This window comes from Carya illinoinensis, chromosome 9, assembly GCF_018687715.1.
Source record: "Carya illinoinensis cultivar Pawnee chromosome 9, C.illinoinensisPawnee_v1, whole genome shotgun sequence".
Lineage (NCBI taxonomy): Eukaryota > Viridiplantae > Streptophyta > Magnoliopsida > Fagales > Juglandaceae > Carya > Carya illinoinensis.
In genome coordinates, this window is record NC_056760.1 from 7,845,390 (window position 1) to 7,867,939 (window position 22,550).

Consider the following 22,550-nt stretch of genomic DNA (forward strand, 5'->3'; position numbering starts at 1 on the left):
AACTACGTACCTTTGCTATATAGGACGGCCGATGTATCAGGAATTGCATATTGGGATCTGAATATTGCATGGTGTGTGTGTATGTATAATATATTTTGATTTTTATATATCATGCATCACATATAATGCATGATATTATATATATATTATATATATTTATAAAATTTAAATTTTAATGTATATTATATATCATGTTTTAATTTTAAAAAGTAATTAAAAAGCTACGTATATAAATATTATATACTTTGATTTTTTGAATCGATCGATTGAGAAGCTATTATATATATATACTTTCATATATATAATATAAGAAATCACTATTATTTAGAAATTATTTTACTACTATTTACAGATGAAATAGTGCCAATATGCCCTCCTATTTTGCCTCCTCATTTTGACTACTCATGCATTTAATTTTTTTTTAAAGAAATTTTTTTGCTTACTGATTTAAAAAGTGACTATATATTAGTGTATTTATATTTTTTATTTGTTAAAAATGTTTAAAAAATATTAGAAATAAACAAAAAAAGTGTAATTTGCACTATGAGATGCCACACCAAGCAGCAAATTGAGGAAGTATAGTAGCGAGTGGCAAAGCCACGTTGGGGCGGGGGGGCCATGGGCTCTACAATTTGAAAAAAAAAATTATATATATGTGTTAATTTTTTTATTTAATAAAATAATATTAATTTATCATGTATTGGCCCTTCCATAAAATTTAATCTGATATAAAAATAAAATAAATAAAACACATCTCATATAAAATAAAATACATAATTTTTATTATAAATAAAAAAAATTCTAATTATAATGAGTAGTATTTCTAACCTCTTTTCATTGTCTGTATTGAAAGAGAAATAGTTAAGAATTTTGATTTAGATTCAATACTTGGTGATTTTATTTGTTTAAAAGAATGCAAGTTATAATTATAGACACTCTAATTTTTTTGTTTAATATATTTGTATAAATGTCTTTATATTATTTAAATGATATATTATTTTTGGCACATCAAATATTTTTTTAATACATAAATTATATTAAACGTATTTTGTTTTTATTGTAAATCTTCCTATCAGATTATTATATAGCGTAAAAAAATTGTATAAAATTAGAATAAAAAATATTTTATGTATATTGTTATAATTTTATTTGGCTTCCCCTAAAATAAATTTCTGGCTCCGCCACTGATAGTAGCACTACCTAGGCCTGTGCATAAAATGCAGTGGGCCGATCCGTCCGCAAGAACCGTTTTGAGCCCACCCGACAAAAGTCGGGTTATTCGGATCCACGTCATTAACAGGTTGAACCAAATTAATATCGGTCGAAACTGATACCGTTAGTGCGTTTTGAACCAAGCCAGACCTCTTCTTCCCTTTGTTTCACAAACCCTAGCCAGTGCACCACTCCATTGGGCATCGCAGTTCGTCGTCACCGTCGTCTTCACCATTTGTCGTCGCCGTCGTCTTCACCGTTCGTCGTCGCCGTCCAAGCGAGTGAGTCCTTCTATTTAACATATTTCCCCCAAAACTGAAAACTGAAAATATGATTTTCTACTTGGTTTTGCTTCGTGTGATTTATTTTTGTGATTTTGTGCTGGGTTTTGCTTAGAGGATGAACGATGCTTGTATTTCTCTTCAAGATGAGGGTTTGGTTGAAGTGGGTTTTGATTTTGTGCTGGGTTTTGGTTGGAGTTATTGAAGTGGGCGATGGTGCTTTGTTGGGTTCTGCAATTGGCTTTGGTTTTGAAGTTCTTTAATGGTGGATTAGGAAGGATAAGTGCTTAGGTACTTTAGTTTCTTAGTTTAGATCTGCATTTTTTTTTTCTAACTGATACGAACGATTTTTTTTTTTAAAGATCTGAATATATTTTTTTGAGATCTTTTTTTTATTTTGCTTTAATTTAATTTGCTTTGCTTTGGATTGGTTAAGAATTTTTGCCAAAAGATGGGCAACAACATTTGTACCCCTTTTAACATTGGTTAACATCCCACTTAGCAAAATTCCTTAGTTTTTCCCTGGCTTCACTCACATACATACCTGCACTGCTCCAAGAATTCTCTGCATTTTTAATGGCGTTAATGATCTGAAGAGAATCGTCCTCTAGAATCAAATTTCTGAGACCCAACTCTAGGGCAAAAATTGTTGCTTGAAGTGTCCCATACGATTCAAGCACTAAAGGATCTGGGAATAAACTTTTATTCACTCTCAGAGTAGCTATAACCTTCCCTTCACAATCTCGAGCAATAACTCCTATGCCAATCTTGCACTGAGACAAGACAACAGCATCCTAATTTAATTGATAGGTGTTCAAAGGTGGTGGTTCCTAACTAACTGTTGTAGTACTCCTTGGGCCTGTGGTTTTTGGTTTTCTAGGATTTGTTGCAAATACCTCACCACTTTGTTGGGATGTTTAAATTTTGCATTGAAAATGAACTCATTCTCAGCCAAATTCTCCTAGCAACCACTGCTACTTTCTGCATCACTTCAAGATCCAATGTAATCTACATTGCCTCTATCAGCTCAAAAAAAACTCCTATGAGAGAAATGACTCTTTTAGATCCTCTTAACCTTTCTAATCTGTCCTTTCCTCCTTTGGAAATCTGATATTTCTGATCTATGAAACTTTTTCTCTCAACTTGTGGGAATCTGAGGTAAAAGAGTGACAGAAGGAAGTGTGTTTAGTTTGTGGGTTGGTGGAGTTGGTACTTTGTGTCAACCCAATAACGAACAAGATCTTCCATCTCTAGAGAAGCCAAATTCCACATTTCCACTTCCCCAACTTTCACTTATGTATATTACTTTATAGAGTAAAGAGAGATAATGTCATAATGAGAACCAAATTTATTGAGTTTTCAAAAGAAACAGCTGTCCTCTAATCAATAGACCCTTTGGATTTTTTTTTATTTAACTGTTAATTTCTGAGAGAAAAGGGAGATAAAAAGGAAAAGGAAAAGAAATAGCTAGTTCTTTAATATCCTTTTAAGTAGATCCTAATTCCAGTCATAGTCCATTCTTAAGACTGTAATTCTGATACCATGTTAATTCGGGTGCTCAAATAGAACAGCTACAACAACAAATCAAACTCTAGAAACCCAACATGTATCTCAATCATATTCAACCATTCTTGTCTTTTGGTTTTTATTTTATTTTATTTTTATTTTTTATTTTTGCTACCTTTGAATACAGAGGACTGGGCGTGGCTAATGGGCTAATATTTTATGAGTTCTTTTTTTTTTTTTGTTTAAACAAGAAATGAAGATGCTTTAATTTGCTACTGCTTTTTCTTTAAACAAGTAATAAATTAATGAATCCAATAAATAAATTAGTTTATTTATTTGCTAATCTGAACAACTGAAACTTAATTTGACTACTTTTCGAGGTGCCAATATATGATTTGCATGAATTAAAAATTCTGATTTGATTTTCCCTAATGTTAGTTTCTAAACATTTGATATTGGATTTGTAGATTCACTTGCAAAATGGTGGATTAAAATGGGATGCAGGGGAATTTTGTTGCTGCCTTACAAATTATGTTTATTTTGTATAGGTTTTAATGGTTTTAACAGCAATTGCATAGAAAAATATGTTTATTTTGCAGTTTTTCTCTTGATAGTTTTGTACTAGTGTTTTGCTCACTTCTTAGTAATGAAATGATATTGATTTGTATGGGAAAAAAAAAACCAAATAGATAGAGTGGGTGCAGAATTTCATCAAAACAGAACCAAACCCAAAGGAAAAAAAAAAAAACCGATCCGTCCGTACAAACCGGCATGTACGGACGTGTCGGGTCGAGTTGGCGCATTTTGGGTATCCGGGTCGGATCGGACCATGCACAGAACCGACTTTGGTTCACAGGTTGCAGGCCTAGCACTACCCTTATAGACGATTTGACATTCTCTTAACATCCAAACATAACCTTATAAGAAAGTTCATAATGAAATTAAAAAGATCAACCGACCACACTAGCAGGAGAACTGACTTTACTCTTTATGGATGAAATGTATGGTTTTTCCTCATGAGTCACGAACACAACAGTACGTCCGTACAGAACCAAGATATGTTCTGTCCAAGGACAGGCCGGAGCACCAAATCATGCCTTGAAAATTTGAAATTAATACGCCAGATATAATTATATATACCGATTCCTGGATATTAATTTATGCGAATGCTTAAATTAATTTTGGCTTGAGGATCAGTTTTAATTGAGTCATATATATATATCAATCCTAAATGCCGCAGTGATACTGATGATGATCACCAGTACGTCCTATCTAGTTTAAACCGCACATGTATGCATGCCTGCCCTCAATTTTCATATCCTCGTCCAATTAGAAATTAATGCCAACGTGAAAACGTTTACATGCTGCATGCATGTGATTCGCACATTCTAGTTAGCACGAATATGCATGCTGGCAAGGAGTGTAAAAAAAAATTGATAAACCAATAAATCGGACTGGACCATACCAAATTGGTGGGATCGGTCCGGTCTCGAGTTTGGTTCGGTCCGGTATCGATTTTATTTTTCTTAAAACTGGTTAAAATCAATCTAGTTTCAATTTTTCTTTTTTTAAAATTGAACTGGACCGATTTATATATATATTTTAATTTTTTTTATATTGTATATAATATTTATATATAATATATAACTATATATAAAATGGTTTTGTATTATATGATAAAGTACTAATTAATATAATATTAAATTTTAAAATTTTATATCATTTTATTTATTGTATTAATAGTTATACTAATATTATATCACTATATATTATAATATACTATAATATATCATTATATTCTATATTATAATATATCATCATAGTCTACAATACAATTATAATATATATTATAATATATTACAATATATTATCACTATAGTATTATATATTATAATATACTATATTATATATGTTATATAATATATAACGTACTATACTAAATATACTATAATACATTAAAACCGGTAAAACCGGACCAAAAATTGGTAAAATCGGAATACCGGTTTAGAAGGGTAACCGGTGCGTAATCGGTTTTAAAAAATATAAAACCGATACATACTAATTTAATTTTAAATTTTATCTAAAACTGAACCAAACCTGATCGGTTACACCCCTAATACTGGCCGACATACGCTCAGAGGTATTGCATGCGTATCATGATCAGGTTTGCCCAGGGCCAATCATATGCCTTAATTCACATATTTCGCACACGCGTAGAGAGAGAGAGAGAGAGAGAGAGAGAGAGATTAGCTGGTTCTAGCCAAACGTTTAATTGGTGTATATTGAACCAAGTCTCTTCAATAATAATATTGCATCTAGGTGATCATTTGGTTGCACGTCATCGTTAATGTCATTCCTCCAAGTCTATATTTTCCTTACTGGCCTCTTTCCTCTCAGGTTGGTTTTTTACTCTCTTTTCCATGCCTCTTCTTCCTTTCCCTTTTATAATAAGTTAACCCAAAAGGTTAGATACGAAATTTATAATAATCACGTCATTAATATATAATGCAGATACAAATATCTAACGCAAGAAACGGCCACTAACTTTCCTTTGAGGAGACACATGATCATCATGTCGCATTCCCCTTTAAGGAGATACTAAAATTACAAGCTCATGATCACCTAGGACATGATTCAACTAATTATTCTCATTATTCTTAGATATAAACATAACCTACTCTTTTAAAACATAAGACTGGAATAGAAGCTCAATTAATATATGAGTAGTACCATAGCGATAATATCATCCCTAGTAGAGTACTGGCATTAGGCTAGCTAAATGTCAGTGTCTAGTCAAATTTTGACTAACTTAAACAAAAGTTGTCTACATTGAAATGGTTAAAACTCCATGATTTCACTTTTGAGTTATAGTAATTTCATTTCTTTCTTCAAATTTGGTCAGCCACTATTCATCTTTAAAACAATATTTTATTCTAAAAATATTCTACAAGTGTTTGTTGGATAATTTGGTTGAGAAAAAAATAGTTAGAAAAGAATAATTTTAAGTAAAAATTAAATTATTAATTACTATATGGAGTATATTTGTAAAATTTTAAAAATTATTATTAAAATATATAATATTATGTTATTATTTTGACTTTGGGATAGATAATTTAATGTGGATTAATATCTCTATTAATTTTAACTTTAGCCAAAACTTCAACTTTTAGTTAAATTTTAGACTTGAAAATGACTAGATGCTCTTAAATGCAGCAACTCCTTGAACACCAAAAGCTAGTGATGCACAGTACTTGAGAATTGTTAAAACTTACAAATATGCTGCAATTCAAGCTCAACGAACCTGTTCGATAGTCATTCTACAAAAAGAACCTACAAAAATTGCATGGTAGGCTAAAGATTCAACTCAGGTTTTATGGAGCCACGAGGGAGGGAACCAACAAATTATGGTTTTTCCCACGAATTCTTTCTCCATGACACAATCTGGTGGGAAAAACCTACTAATTGTCTCCAAAATCATCCGTGGCAAAAAAACAGGCTTTTTATCATGAAATTAATTCGGTTGGAATAATTTAGTGGGAAAAAGTATTTTTATCACAAATTATGTATTTTTGCCACCAGTTTATATTAGTAGGAAAAAAAACTAAAATTAATTCTTAGTCCTCATGGATTATATCCTTTAACGACGAAAATTTATGTATTTGCCATGAAATGCACTTACTTGCAAAATTGCATGACCATAGCACTTACGTATCGGTCGGTAGTGTATTATTCTCCACGAGATTGGAGGTTTTTCCCACGACTGGAAGTGGCCGCATAAAGGTGATTAAAAAACTTAACCCGGGCCTAATCCCCGCGAGACCCCTCCCCCTTTCTTTCTTTTCTTCCCCTCCCGGCCCTTTCCTTTCTTCCCCAACCATCCCCCAACCCCACCTCGCGAAAATCACCATGGCCCTCTCCCTATAGACGGCGGCGAATTCGCAGGGAGCATAGGACCTACCCCACCTCGCAACCTCACCGCCGCAGCCAGCATAAACCCGTCTTCATGCCCTAGCCTCTAGAAGCTCCTCCGCAGGCGGAAATCACTGGGTGCGTCCCCTCTCTCTCTCAATTGAGATACACGGTAAGCCTCTCTCTCTTCTCCCTCTGTCTTCTTTCCCTATTGGTATTAGATTGTGTACCATTTGTTAGACTATTATATGATTGTTATAGATCTGTGGGAAAATGATATGGTTGTTATCCAGATTTTGTGTAATTCTTTGATGTATAGAATGCCCCAAATCTGGAGAGGGATTTTCTGCATATGCCCTATATTTAGACAGAGGAGTTCTGAATTGATTTGATACCTCTGATTTCTCACATTTTTCAATATATTTATGTTGAAAATGCTAGAACTCTGTTGCACACAACTCCTGTACAAGATTTGGCAATTTCAGCATATGATTATTGAAATTATGTTCCTTAAAGTGCCATAAATTTAGTATGCTAATTAGTTCCTAAAGAATTTATAAACAGATTAGTGGAACAAGTCAGTATTATTAATCATCATTTTAGCCTTCAATGAATAAAACTTAGTTTTTATTTTTCATTTTTTGTAATGGAAAAAAAAACTGAGAAATGACGTTTTTAATTTTCATTTTTTGTAATGGAGAAAAAAACTGAGAGATGATAGATCAGTGAAGGTCCAAATAACACTAGGTTCGAAGATGGTGTTTCGTGAGCAGCCCCAAACCTATATCTTTGCGTTGACTGTGTTAGTGCTCTTGTTTCCCAAGTATAAAGAATCTCATTGTTATAATTATGCTTAAAGTACCTAGGGTCCGAAGCATAAACTGAGTTAGGGTGTCACATACGCACACATGTACCAGTATCTAACCAGCTGGCTCATGATAAGCTAGCTGCTTTTTGGTTCTTCGCGCAACTGGGTCTGAATTGACATATATATCATTGTGATTCTGACATGCATAATTACATGCCCAGCTACGCACTTTATTGCTTAGTCTACGTGCAAATGCAGCTGATGCACTATTTTGTCGGAAAGCGCCAAATATTGCTCTTCCTTTTCTCGGAAGAAACTTGGTCTCAAGTTTTAACATATGTAAGTCCAACAACCTTACATCAAAGATTCATCTCAATAGAGGAGTATAGGTGGATATATAAGCCTCCATTGGTAGAATATTTGCTTTAATGGAGTGTCAAAATGTACTCAAAAGGTGATTTTTTTGAGTACAGGATTTCCTTTTTCATAACATAATATATATATATATATCTGAAATTACATATATATATCCTATTGTCATGGACTACCAACATGGTCATAAAGATTGGGAATCGTCATAATAAATTTTAGACCCTGGAGTTGTGTATGGTTGCATCAACCCTTAACAGAAAGTGTTCAAGGTGCTGTTAACTAGGTAATGGGTTAAGTCCTGACACTGGCAGAATTCTTTATCCACGAGAATATCCACAACATATTAGATCCGGTTTGCTTTAAACTATTGTGTTAGATTAGTGCAGGGTTAATTAGCTTTGATGTAAAACAACACCTCTCTTCTTTTGATACTTGGTATGTTAAGTCAGCTAAGAATATATATTCTAATGGGGCTGCTCATACACTAGCTAGGAACTGTTAGTGTATTAGTAACCGATGTCATGTTGCTATGGAAGATTACATCAAACCATGGCTTTTTCAACTTTCACTTCAAATCCCCATATCAAAAAAAGAAAACAAGAAAAAAGAAAAAAAAAAAAAAGGATTTGGCTAGTTCTGATTCTAAATCCAGTGCAGCTAGTATGCTAGATCTATCTTATATCATTTTATCATTACAATTTTTTTAAATTTTTATATAAAATATAATAAACAAGATCATTTTTTCAAATTTCAATTCAACTTTTTCAAATTTTAAAATAATAATAATATTAAAAATAATAATCTAATAATATTTTATTTAATTTTTATCTAAAAACATTTCATCCTATCTCATTATCCAAACAAGCTCATCATAATTAAACCCAACAGGGACAACTTTGATCCGAGAAAAAATATAATTAGTTTAGATATTGAACCCATAATATTTCTTGATGGGAGATACTGTGGTTAATGGGATCGACCGAGAATAGTACTACTGAAAAGTTGAGATGTCATGCACGAATTCATCATAAGATGCTGTACTAGTGAATTTAGTAAGTGAAAAGAAGAAGAAGATGAAGAAGAGTCAACCAAGCCACAGGCCCACAAGCTGCAAGGAGAGATTCTAAAATACGGGTACTGGGCAGTAGCACAATTTGATGATATTTGTGGATAATATTAAGCAAGGAGAGATCGATGTTTGGTCAGGTGGCATTAGTGCGCGCGCCACTACGGACCAATGGGCATGTAGTTCTTGAGTCATCCCAGGCCAGCTCCCAAAACACACAACAAAGACAGCAAGCAAAAACAAAGCAAAACACACACACAAACACACTAGCTAGGATGTTATGGTCCCAGCTAGCACATGCACCAGGCCACCACTATCTCCCCTCCCTATCTATCTACATATTATTGTATATGAACTGGCCATGATATTAAGTTAGTTATCCACAACATATAAAAAACAGATATGGATTAATATGCATATAATCTGTGCAGGAAAAAAAACTGTGCATTTTTCACTTATCATTTGTGTCCTTAAATTCATGTTCTTAAATTAGTTGCTCATGTCATGTCCTAATATAGTGTAGTTGGTTATCTTGATCGAGGCATGCTCTTCTTATTGGTCGTTCTCAACCATTATACTCTTGAGATATGGCTATGTTTATTTACACTTTTGACGTTGTTAATAAATGGACTTCAGTTAGGTCACCGCATATTTTATTCTTATATATATACTTGATGCTAAACCTTAATTCAGCAAGATATAAGCACTAAAGCAGACCCCTAGTTAGGTCTGACATCAATGTTTCCAGTAGGTAAACAATTAGGAAACAAGCAGATTGACCTAACTAGGTAAATTCGCTTTTATGCTTTCCCTCGTGCTTAAATATTCCCAAACTTATATAGGCAACTGCAGCTTTGGTCAGTTATATATTTTATCTGTGAAGATGATACAGACTATAAGACGTTGACTATCATAATATGAGTCTTTGAAGTTCATATGTAGATCCATATATGTGTGCACATCTGACAACCCTGTGTTGACACTATCAAATAGCTGGAGAAGTTGGAGTTTGTTATAACCACATAATTATTAACAGAATGTGGTTAATAATTGTGTGTAATTGAGTTCTATATGGTATATACAACTCAATATTTTTGGTCTACACAAGATTTTACTCACTGTGAGTCATCATTCCAGATATAGTTGATTACAATAGTTGCTGGTACCCTTTTCTAATAAATTGTAGACTTTTTTATCTTATTGTACTTTATGTATAATATGTATGCATAGCTCTTTAACAATGTCAACTGGTACATTAACTGATGTATTGAATTGACAGCCCCGATAGTGGACACTAGACCTGCATATTACAACCTTGCCCAAATAGATGCTGAGAGCTTACCAACCAAAATGAATAAATGCTTTTCATCGTTTAATGGTCCTGATAGTTAATGCTTCAGCTTTGCTCCTTTGATATGCAAATGGTATTTATTGGACAAAGTTATATTTAAATATCCTATAAATTTCAGGCTAGCCCTATTTATGTAGATTAAACAGTTGCTAACCCACGAATTAGCTCTAATTATCAAGTTGAGTTACTATTTCTGTAAATGGAATTAAAGTCTATTTAATTCCAGAGTTTGGGCAGCAGTACCAGTAAAATGATTTGAAGTAGTACTTTTCTCCTTACACTTCCTTGGTCAGATAGTTGGCAGGACCACTTAACTTTCTTTTAAGTTAAGTGGTATTGATGACCCTATTACTTAATACGAAACCTCAGCAGCCCATAAAAATTGTAATACATGATTTGTCTGTTGTCCCCACCGTGTTGCTATACATGAAGTGATTTTCCTGTCTAATATAGGCAGAGTCTGTGTGTGACAGACAATTTACATCGATCAACTGATTGGATTGATTTCAAGCTGGTTTCAGTTGTCAGGTATAAGTAAGGAGATGATGTTGTTAACTTATACATTACACTATAACATGCTTTAGATAGTGAATGTACTGATTGTGATCCAGATATAGTTGGTGAGAGTCAAACCTATATTGATGTGAGCTATATTTCAAATCTATATTTAGTTTCATAGCCCATTCAATTGTTAGTGCCATACTCCCATATCCTAATATGATGTTTGTTACTATTTGGCCAGCTTCATACGATGGATAAATCTTGGATGCATATTGAAGATAGATTGCATTCCAGTGAGTATGCTGAAGGGGTTAGACAATTTATCGCTATGGCCATTTCCCACACTGCTAATCCTGATCAGATTAGGTGTCCATGTAGAAGATGTCGGAATAGAGCTTTCCACTCCATTCGTACAATTGAAGATCATTTGTTCTTTAGAGGGATTGATCCAACTTATACACCATGGATATTCCATGGAGAAGATGACTCATTCCTTTCTGCCACTTTTTCTGACGAAGACGAAGATGATACGTTGGCTCATAGTGATTATATTGATGATCTCGATGAGCTTTTAGATGACATCCGTCATGGGTCGTCTATGGAAAATCATATCATAAATGACGGATCGTCTTATGCACATGATCAACCTTCCGCCTCTAATGCTCCTGTCAACTCTAATTTCGAGGACTTGGTAGCTGATGCACGACGTCCACTCTATCCTACATATACTAAGTTCTCAAAGCTATCATTCATCGTCAAGCTGCTTCACATCAAGAGCATCGGTGGGTGGACGGTGAAGTCCTTCGATATGGTCTTAAAGCTCTTGCATGAGGCATTTCCTGATGCCTCATTCCCTGACTCATATCATGATGCCCGTCGCTTGGAGCGGGGATTGGGCTTTAGTTACGAAAAGATCCATGTGTGCCCAAATGATTGTGTGTTGTTTTGGAAGGAAAATGCATTGTACAATGAATGCCCCAAGTGTAAGGCATCTAGGTGGGAGCAAAGCACAATTCAGGAACGAAGGATACCACAAAAAGTGCTCCGACATTTTCCCCTTAAGCCGCGCTTGCAGAGGTTATATATGTCAAAGAAGATAGCCCAAGACATGAGATGGCATGTAGATGGACGTGTTGACGATCCGACGTACATGCGACACCCATCAGATTCGAAGGCTTGGAAGGACTTTGATAACAAACATATGGGATTTTCCAAAGATCCTCGCAATGTTAGACTTGGTTTGGCCAGTGATGGGTTTAACCCATTCAACAACATGAGTAGACCGTACAGCATTTGGCCAGTACTGCTTGTGCCGTACAACTTGCCCCCCTGGGCCTGCATGAAAGAACCATACACCATGCTGTCGTTGTTAATACCTGGCCCTAAGTCACCAGGTAATGACATTGATGTCTTCTTGCGTCCGTTACTCGATGAATTGAAGGAGTTATGGGAAGAGGGTATTCGTACCTATGATGCATACCGTGGGGAACACTTTATGTTGCATGCAGCGCTACTGTGGACAATCAATGACTTCCCCGCATATGCCAATCTTTCTGGGTGGAGTACAAAGGGCAAGATGGCATGCCCCCATTGCACATCTGACACAAATTCACAATGGTTGGTATATAGCCGCAAGCATTGCTATATGGGTCATCGACGATGGTTGGCCCCAGATCACAGTTGGAGACAGAAAAAGAATGCTTTTAATGGACATAAAGAGCACCAACTCCAACCATCAAGGGTCGAGGGAGAGGAATTGCTACAACAATTAAGTCAATTGTCACATGTTCAGTTTGGTAAATCTTCTTCGAAAAGGAAACGATCTCCCAATCATCTTAATTGGACGAAAAAATCAATATTTTTTGAGCTTCCTTACTGGTTATCCTTAGGTTTGAGACATAATCTGGATGTCATGCACATTGAGAAAAACATATGCGATAACGTCCTGGGAACATTGTTGAATATTGAAGGAAAAACTAAGGACTCTGCCACTGCACGTAAAGATTTGGCAAATCTTGGAATAAGGAAAGAATTGCATTTACAACATGATGGCGAGTCTACAACCATGGGTCTTGGTTGCTATATGTTAAATTTGAAGGAGCGAAGGGCTTTTTGTGCATGGTTGTCAAAAGTTAAATTCCCTGATGGGTTTGCATCCAATATTGCCCGGTGTGTCAATGCTACCAAAGGAAAGATCAGTGGAATGAAGAGCCATGATTGTCACGTATTTATGCAAGCACTATTGCCGGTCGTGATTGGTGGGTTCTTACGGGCCGATGTGCGTCAAGCCTTACTAGAGTTAAGTTGGTTCTTCAAAGAATTATGTTCTCGAAGTTTGAACTTACCAGTGTTGCATCGTCTTCATGCTAATATTCCCATCATTCTCTGCAAACTAGAAATGATATTCCCTCCAGCTTTTTTTGATATCATGGTACACCTTTCTATTCACCTGCCAGAGGAGGCTCTACTTGCAGGACCCGTGCAATACAGATGGATGTATCCTTTTGAGAGGTATCTAGGAAAGTTCAAGCGGTACGTCCGCAACAGAGCCCGGCCTGAAGGATCAATTGCTGAGGCATATGTGCATCTCGAGTGCCTTACCTTTTGCTCTATGTACCTCCATGATATAGAAACTAAGTATAATCGAGAGGAACGCAATAGTGATGTAGTTATTGGTTCCGCTGAGGAGGGGAATAGGGCAAGTTTATCAATTTTCTCACAAAAAGTTCGACCATTGGGGACAGGGCACTCCCACAAATTATCTGACATACTAATGGTCAAGGCCCGATGGTATGTTCTTAATAATTGCACGGAGGTTGAGCAATACATTGAGTAAGTCCATCATCGTACTGGTCGATACTTTAGGTTATGAACAGTAATGGTTGTCAAACCTGCTAACAAAATACTTGTATTGACAGGGAGCACTATAACAAGATGCAAGAAGAGAATCCTGATAACATCGATCATAGGCACCAGAGTCAGTTTCCATCATGGTTCAGGGCACGGGTAAGATACGAAACCTTCCGGTCACATATAGTATAATATATGTGTAATTTTTACCTTATGTAGTATTAGTAACCACTTTTTCTAATATTGCATGGTAGATTCGAGAGCTGCGTGCAGTTAGGCCAACAGAGGTAACCGATGACATATATGCATTAGCATGTGGTCCAGATCCTTGGGTCGCATCTTATAACGGATGCATAATGAATGGTGTACGATTCCATACAAAAGAGCGTGAAAGGCATCGCCGCACTCAAAACAGTGGGGTTGTGGTTCATGGCGAGCATCGGGGATCCCCAGTTGACTTCTACGGTGCGTTGCATGATATTATAGAAATACGCTACATGGGTTGGCATAAGGTTTATATATTTCAATGCACTTGGTATGACGTTGGGGACCCGAGAAAGGGGATATGGGTTAGGGACCACCTAACCTTGGTCAATACTGCTAGGCAATGGTATAAAGATGAGCCTTTTGCCCTTGCGTGCCAAGCAAGTCAAGTATTTTATTTGGCCGATCCAATTTTGGGTGGAAGTTGGCAGGTCGTCCATAAGGTAACAAGTAGAAATGTTTACAACCTTCGCGCAGTGGATGTTGTTGGGGATGCGTATGATGATGGTGAGTCAAATTGGGGTGACTCAGAAGATGAAGATCGCAATAATCTGGACAACGTTCCCCCTATTCTGAATGTGGATGAATCCATGCCCGATCCATTGAACCGACTCGATCAACAGCATTTGCAAGTTGATGCAACAATGGTACAACGTCAAGACCCGTCCCAAGCAGTTGACGATGATGTCTTTAATGAGGCTGACCCACTTGACGATGAAATGGGGATGGAGGACATAAGTTCCACTGACAACTCGGAGAACGAGTTTGACCATCCTCTGACTAGGGAGGATGATGATGATTGCAGTAAGATTTGATTGTAGTGAGTTTATTCATTGATGTTGCCAAGTACCAAATTTCTCGTAAGTCTAATATTGCATGTTGAGTATGTTTACCGAGAGTAACAACCTAATATAGCATGTAATTGCATGTCAAGTAGTTGGTGGCAGTGAACCTATATGCAACATAAACAACACATGCTCACCTGTAGTAAACAAACTACAGGTAGAGTAGTTAAGGTAATATACTAGCTGACTACATGTATGTGTGTTATGCGCAGACAATGCATGATGTTTATCGACGATGGGAGTATAGAAGATCAATGGGAATCAAGCATCCGATTGCATATGGTATGTTCTTGGATGTCATGTGCTCCCTACATTTTCCATTTAGATCGTCACTATGCATTTACATAGTTAATTACTAATTGGGTTTCCAAACTTGTTGGGATACATGGTTTTTGGAAAACAGCCTAAAAATGTTGTTTGCTAACTATGTTCCAATGGCCTTAGTTCAATTACATTGAGTAATTGAACTATCCCTTGCTCATTGGTTTCCAATGGCCATTAACTCCCATAATTAACTTTAGGGAGTAAGTGAAAGGTTGCTGTTTGGAAATTACAACTATATCTTGAGGTTGAAGGTCCAAATGCATGGTCATTATAATTATGGGATGGGCATGGTGTGATAGTATTTTCAGCTTAGTATAATGACCAAGGGTAGGTATGGATATTATAATGCAAAGTGTTAAAGTTTTGTACTTTGATGCCACACAATGAGTTCCATTGTGGATAGTTGTCGTACCTAGTAAACACAAGTTTGGAAACTGTTTCCAAACTAAGTACCATTTGGTTAATAGGCAAATTAACCTATGTGCCTATAGAATGATACGAATTCCATGGGTATGAAGATTGGTTAACCATCTTATGGCAAATTATGGTTAATGAATATTATAGGTTAATTTGTTAACTTAGAAATATAAGTTAAGAGTTACTCATAGATGGGAGTTCCATATTTTGTGCAGATTTCAGCATATGCACTTTCAAGGATATGTTGTGGTTGGCCCACCTACATCAAATGTCGATGGAAAGCGTTTGTTGCCGTGAAAGTGGCTACGGGATAATCAGGATGTAACAATTTGCACGACAATGGCTAAAGTTGACTTAGAAAAGTCTATTTAATGAAGTTGATATAGAATTCAGAACATTTTGAACAATTAAGTCAATTTGTGTAACTGAAAGATATAGGATTGCTATTGTAGTTCAGGTTTGTACTTCTACGTGGATTGAGTATGGTAAAATTGCATGCACAACCTACATTTGGTAATATAAGATGAAATCAAAGTACCCCAGTACTTTGATGGCATACAAGTAGAAATCAATAGTGACATATATGATATACCCATTGAAAGCATAGCTCAAGAGCTGGGGATATTATTTAATACCAAAGTGCCCCAGTACAAATAATGATAACAGTGCATAGGTGTAATCAGTGAGTAATTTTTGATCACCTAGCTATATATATACATGTTAATTTAAAGTATATTTAGTGAGGAGGGAAATTAGGTGAATTCGTAAGAATTAAGTATATACCTATATTGTTATTTGTATAACAATGTCAGCATATATATGCAAGGACGTCAAGAGTGTGTATTTCCATTTGTTACACTCCATAGTCAGAGAGGGTTTTTTGCATGGCATTAATAACCCCCATGATTGCTACAAAAAATCAGACATGCAGTATCCTTAGGTTTAACTAGTAAAGAATTAAATATAACAAAGAATTGGGGTCTTTGAAAGCATAATAATTTATCACCTAGCTACCTGGACAACTAGATTGGAAAATCTAGTATCACGTGTTTGACATTTCAATGAATTCAGCGCATATTCAGTGAGTCTATTAACCATCATACTTGCATGTATAATTAATTAAAGTCTATATATGCTACTGCACGTAAATTAATGTGCCACCAGATCCATGGTGGGATCCACACAGATTAATAAGTTAAAAAAACAAATTGCAAAGATAGTACTGGTGGACATAGATAAATTAACACAGAGTACTGAGCGGGAGATCACAGACTAAAGGGCGGGATAGGAAATTTGTGATGGATTTTAGGTGGGAAATGGCACCAGTGATGGGGTCCACAGCAAGGCTGAACTGCAAGTAGGAATGATAAGGGATTGACAGCTGGGAAGTTGGTGGCAGTGAATCACAAGCTGGAGAAATTTGAATTAGATTAAACCTCTCTTACGGGCCTTAGTTCTAAACATGCATCTTTCCAGTTGGAAAAAAGTTGAGAGCTTATCGAGCACTTCCTGCATCTACGGGTTCACCTGAACTTACTGTCTAGCTGTTGGCCATTTCCTCTATATTGCTTCACAACAAGCTGCTTATCTATCATCTTTACATCTGCCAGGCAAGCCAGAACCTTAAACCAGGTACACAATAAAAAGAAAGTAATTATTTTTGTGGTTCTCCTTCCGAAGAGTTTTAGGGAGTTATCGAGCACTTGTTCTTTGTTTAGCTGTGCAAATCACTTTCTTCCCACTGGATTCTTGTAAAGCATGGTTTTTTCTTCTTCTTAGGCTTAGGCAGAATGTTGGAGGTAACATTTATGTACATAAATAATGATTACATTAAGGTAAGCTAAGGGAAAAAATATGCAAGCACTATACATCACCAGCATTATTGAAGTCCTCGTTCAAGCATGTTATTTTTTTCACATACAAAAGATGAAATAGTACACAATGGGTGTTTTTTAAGATAATGTTGTAGTGGTTGGACAAACCAGGGGTTAGAAGTGATATTATCCTCCTTCTACGTACTATTCTGTAAGTTATGCACTCTCTATCTTTTGTGGGAAATGATATATACTCTGATTTATAGTCTATTTAATGACCAGCTTTGAGGGGTCTTTTTGTGGAATACATCCAGCCAAAATAAGCATGCAAATCTGCTCCCTAGTAATATTTAAGAATATATATTACTATGTTAACAAGTAGAGTCATGCCGGTCTTGACTGTCGTTGTTATACATAAATATTACTATATGTCGTCGTTATTTTGACGATGAAAGTAAAGACTAACCAAGGCATGCAGTAGCTCAGAAAAATCTATGTTATTCTTACAGAATCTCCATGCAGCATTGATTTAAGCAACTCAATTGCATAACTACAGAAATACAACTCAAATGTATTTCAGTACCTGACTTTAGCTATAAATTGTATAATACTGAAAATATTTCTGTAGTGTATTTACATCTTGCTCCTCATAAATATATTCCAGCAGCTGGGGAAAATATTGAGCCCATGGATAGTTAGTATATACAGCCCATACATGACAATCCAAGAGTTATGATTCCCTGCACAAATTAAATAAACACTTGATAGTACTAAGTCTGCCACCCCACTCACTTAGAAGAGCCTTAGATATTAACTGAAAGCAGTACCAGCTGCTCTGTTCTATTTTTACCAAAAAAATAGAGGTCATTATTTGTCTAATGGGGTTGAAGTATAGGCATAAACTGCCAAAATATTTAATCGCTACTTAATATCCTGTTAGTATGAAGCGAAATAGTAATATATAATACCCTATTTGATAACAGTTTGACGCTTCCTTATCATTTACGACATGTCGATATATGTTTTGGATCATCTTATATTGTTTATGCACTTACATCATGTCCTGGTTGCATGCAGAAAAAACAGTTGCTATTTCATCCTAATAGCAAAGCCAAGGATGGTGAGAAGTATCAAGTTTCGGGGGGGTCGAGTTAGACATGGTAGGGTTGCGTTGAACAGCAGTCCAGTACAAGCAGCGTTGCCTCCACGAACCGTGTTGCGGGATGAGCCTGAGTCAAATGATTCAACTCAGGATGTAGGAGCCTTGGTCCCACAAGAGGTTTTGGGTGGTAACCAGGTTGGAGAGGAGCCATCCACAACAGGTATGTCATTTGACAATTCAAAGCTGTAACAGTTACTGAGTTCTACTCAATTGATGTACAATGGTCATAGGCAGAATATAATCTTGGTTCATTTTATTTCCCACATGAATTTACATATATCAAACCATGTATTGATGTAGATCCACATAGTAAGAAAAGAGGTCGAGGGCCAGCGAAGGGCACGCTATTTGAAAGAATGAGAAAAGTGGGGAAAATACCACTGGTTATACAAGATGGGCATCGAGGGCCATCTTGCGAGAATGCTGCAATATTCACTGGCCGACTAACGGAGATGATTAAAGTACATGCCGACATGAGGCATGCTAGTTGGAGTTTTGTACCCGAGGCTGAAAAGCAAGAACTGATTGACCGTGTTAGGGTAGGACTCTGGATTTAGTTGCACATTATACATCGAATGCTTACTACTCCAACTTATATATGCGCACATGTTTGGCATTTCTTCATGTAACAAAGTGGGATTTTTATATTGCAGGCAGATTTTGTTCTCGATTGGAGTAGAGACAACCATCGGGAGATGGTTGAGACACATTTGGCCGACAAGTATAATGCATATCATTATGCATTACACAAGGTGTATTTAAAATATGCTTCACATGAAGAGGCTCTACGTGGTGGGACGGACAAGGTGGAGAAAGCTGTATGGGAAAAGCTATGTGAACGGTGGGCAAGTGCAACATTCAAGGTATTTCCTTGCCCAAATGATTGTTTCAGATTTTTTATTTACCACATAAACCATGTAAGCAATCCATGGTATAGTATTATAACTGTTTGCAAGTATTAGGCACCTCCCATCAAAGTAGGTTTCATATTTTATTTGTTATTGCATAAGTTTAAATAATACATTGTACTTATAATTTATTACGGGGCATTAATAAATTGGAAACTCATGCAGGAGAAGTCAAGAAGGAATAGTTCAAATAGGCAAAAACTGAAAGTGAAACATACCGGTGGGAGAAAATCGTTTATACGGATACTAGAAGAGAAGGTTTGTGATAACCATATGGTATAATATAATTCAGATTATGAGTATAGGGTGGGAATAAATTAACTGTTAATTGTCTGTTTCAGCGGGAGAGCGCGCAAAATATGGTAGAATTTTATAAGGAAACACATTTTTCAACACGGAAGGGTAAATTCATCAATGCAGCAACCGAACACAATTACGTAAGTGTTCCTAAATTAAATTTTATATGTTTTTACAAGCTGAAAAGGTGTTTATCCACAGCATGCTTTTCCTTTGTCAAACATTTTCAGAATGTAATGATGGAGAGGTTAGCTGAAAAGGATACGGAGGATGATGTCGAAGAAGCTGCTGAAACAATCTTCAAAGAAGTCTTGGGGTACAGATCTGGGTACTCAGTCGGGCTGGGGCACATGGTGATTCCAGAACCCACTCCTTCAATGAAGAACAGCAGGGCATTTATCCGACTAGCGGAAGAGAATCAACGTCACAAAAGTGATGCAGAAATGTACAAAAACAAGCTACACGCTATGATGGGTGACATTGCGGAGTTGAGGAGGAATTTTTCAGAACATGAGAAGCTCTTAATGAGCTATAGGAGCACTGATGGGAATATCAACGGTAGTGAGTCTCATGGAGAGACTTAGCGAGATGCTTAGGCATCTCACTTGAAGTGATATAAATTTTTTGTGGTGGGACAATTTTGTGGCCCACATTTTTTGTGGAATGTTTATAACATATGTAACAACCCAATGGTTTAACTACCAATGTCCCTATCATAGTTTTTTGGTACTTTAGTATTTTAGTTAGGGTGCATATATAGTAACCAGTGCTGGAAAAGTAATGTGGAAGGGTTAACTTTTTGAGATTCAGTTATGTTGTTGTTTTGAAAGGGTAAGTAACTTCATCAGATACATGAAGTGATTTTTAATTGGGATATGTAGATTTGGTTTCAATAGTTGGCAGGAAAAATCCAAAAGCAGAGGCTGATTTAACTGTTTTCAAAATTGCAGGTTAGGAGAATACTGTCCAGCTTTCAGCCATATGGATTAACAGAAAGTAGATGCAGGGGTCAGACCATTAAATCCGACATTTTCAGTATAATAGGTAATTAGTTCAAAGCTGTAATTTGTCTATGTGCCCAAATTTATATAAAATGACAAGCATTGCTACTGATTCACACATTGATGTTCAAATAACCTAAAAGCATATTAGCTCTGATTATTTTCAGACACGAATTGGGTTAGTTTATATGCTCTATATATATATTAGCCCTAAGTAGTTAGAAGATAAGGAAACCCTGGCTTTTTCAACTAATTTGGAGCTATAAGCATACCCACTTCAATGGACTATCATAATAAACTTGGTCAGTTTTAAAAAGTGGATATTATATATAAAATCTGTTTGGTCAATATGTTATTGAAATTAGTGCATAAGTATATTGGTTTGAAATTTTAAAATCATTTCTGTCTGTGATTTTTGTATGTCAAGAGACGGAGGTGCATATAGTAGATTTGGTTCTATATTCAGCAAAGGGAGATAATCCTCAAAAGATTTGTTTAATTAATTTGTTATCCAGATTGTGGGTCATGATGTGATTTTCTGTACAAGATAGGAGAGTATATCTTTTTTCATTATAATCTCATATCTTCATTGGTAGAATGGAAAATGGTGTTATTAGTATAAATATTGGAAAACTGTATTTTTGCCAACAGATGATAGATGCATATAGCAATTGAGCTGTTCAGTACATGGGATATATATGGCATGTATTAATTATTGAACCTGAAAGGCTGAGGCTATAGCTATGAAATCTTGATGTAAATGCAACTGCAGGAACACAATAGCTAAGTTCTAATGGTAGGTGTATACAATTAATTCAATGAGGGGAAATTGTGTGCCAGTATATGAATAAAGGCTTTTTCCATACACAAGCTGAGCTTAGGTCCAATATTTCCCGCATTAATCTCTAACTGCAATAGGGGCTAGAGTATGACTAATTAAAAATTTACCAAGTGTATTCTTAATGATTAGTTGTGTACATGCCCACCCCATGTCATGTCATATATATGTGAAGTATAATCTTATTTTAAATGTTTGTCAGATGCTAAGGTTAAGTTAACATTTAGCATCTTGCTTTGTGTTAATCAGGAAATCAGATTGGTCTGGAGGGGGCTGTCAGCAACATGTGTGCCCAACATTTAGTAAGCTGTCTATATGGAAGTTATGCATGTTCTCATAGATGCACCTTCGAGAGGGAAAGAGAGTCAAACCTGCTATATGTACTTGCTATTGAGTTGTACACTTCAAAACGTTAAGGGGCATGTAACTAGCAGTTTAATATATAACTATTGATGGTTGGTGTATAAATGCTATTTCAATGGATGTTGGTAGATTTATGTAACAGATGGTATGGTTATTTGTTTTGCTACAAAGGTTATTATGGAGCATTGGTATCAAATCTAGGTGGGGTTTTTTTTTGAGGTTATGGATTTCAGCAGATATTTGGATGCACTAAAAGTTGGAATCTATTACTGATTTAACAGGTATAAATATAAACTACTTGTCATGGGGTGAAATATTGTATAAACCAATGATAATTGGTTTATACAATGTGAAGTAAGGTGACATTCTATAAAGGATGCAGCTGTTGTAAAAAATAGGTATATAATTTTTAGATGTCGTGGAACAAAATGTATTGCCCACAAAATGGAATGGTGGGGAAA

General features: G+C 35.8%; 2 long non-coding RNA genes across 2 annotated transcripts; both read left to right on the forward strand.

Annotated features, from left to right (window-relative positions):
- The first annotated feature begins 1,204 nt into the window (after positions 1–1,204).
- Positions 1,205–3,669, forward strand: LOC122277281. The gene is made up of 2 exons (XR_006228970.1): positions 1,205–1,493; positions 3,467–3,669. It is a non-coding gene; the product is annotated as an uncharacterized LOC122277281 (long non-coding RNA).
- Positions 3,670–6,866: 3,197 nt separating this feature from the next.
- Positions 6,867–22,169, forward strand: LOC122275647. Its single transcript, XR_006228616.1, has 3 exons — positions 6,867–7,080; positions 20,838–20,931; positions 21,976–22,169. It is a non-coding gene; the product is annotated as an uncharacterized LOC122275647 (long non-coding RNA).
- The last annotated feature ends 381 nt before the right edge of the window (positions 22,170–22,550 follow it).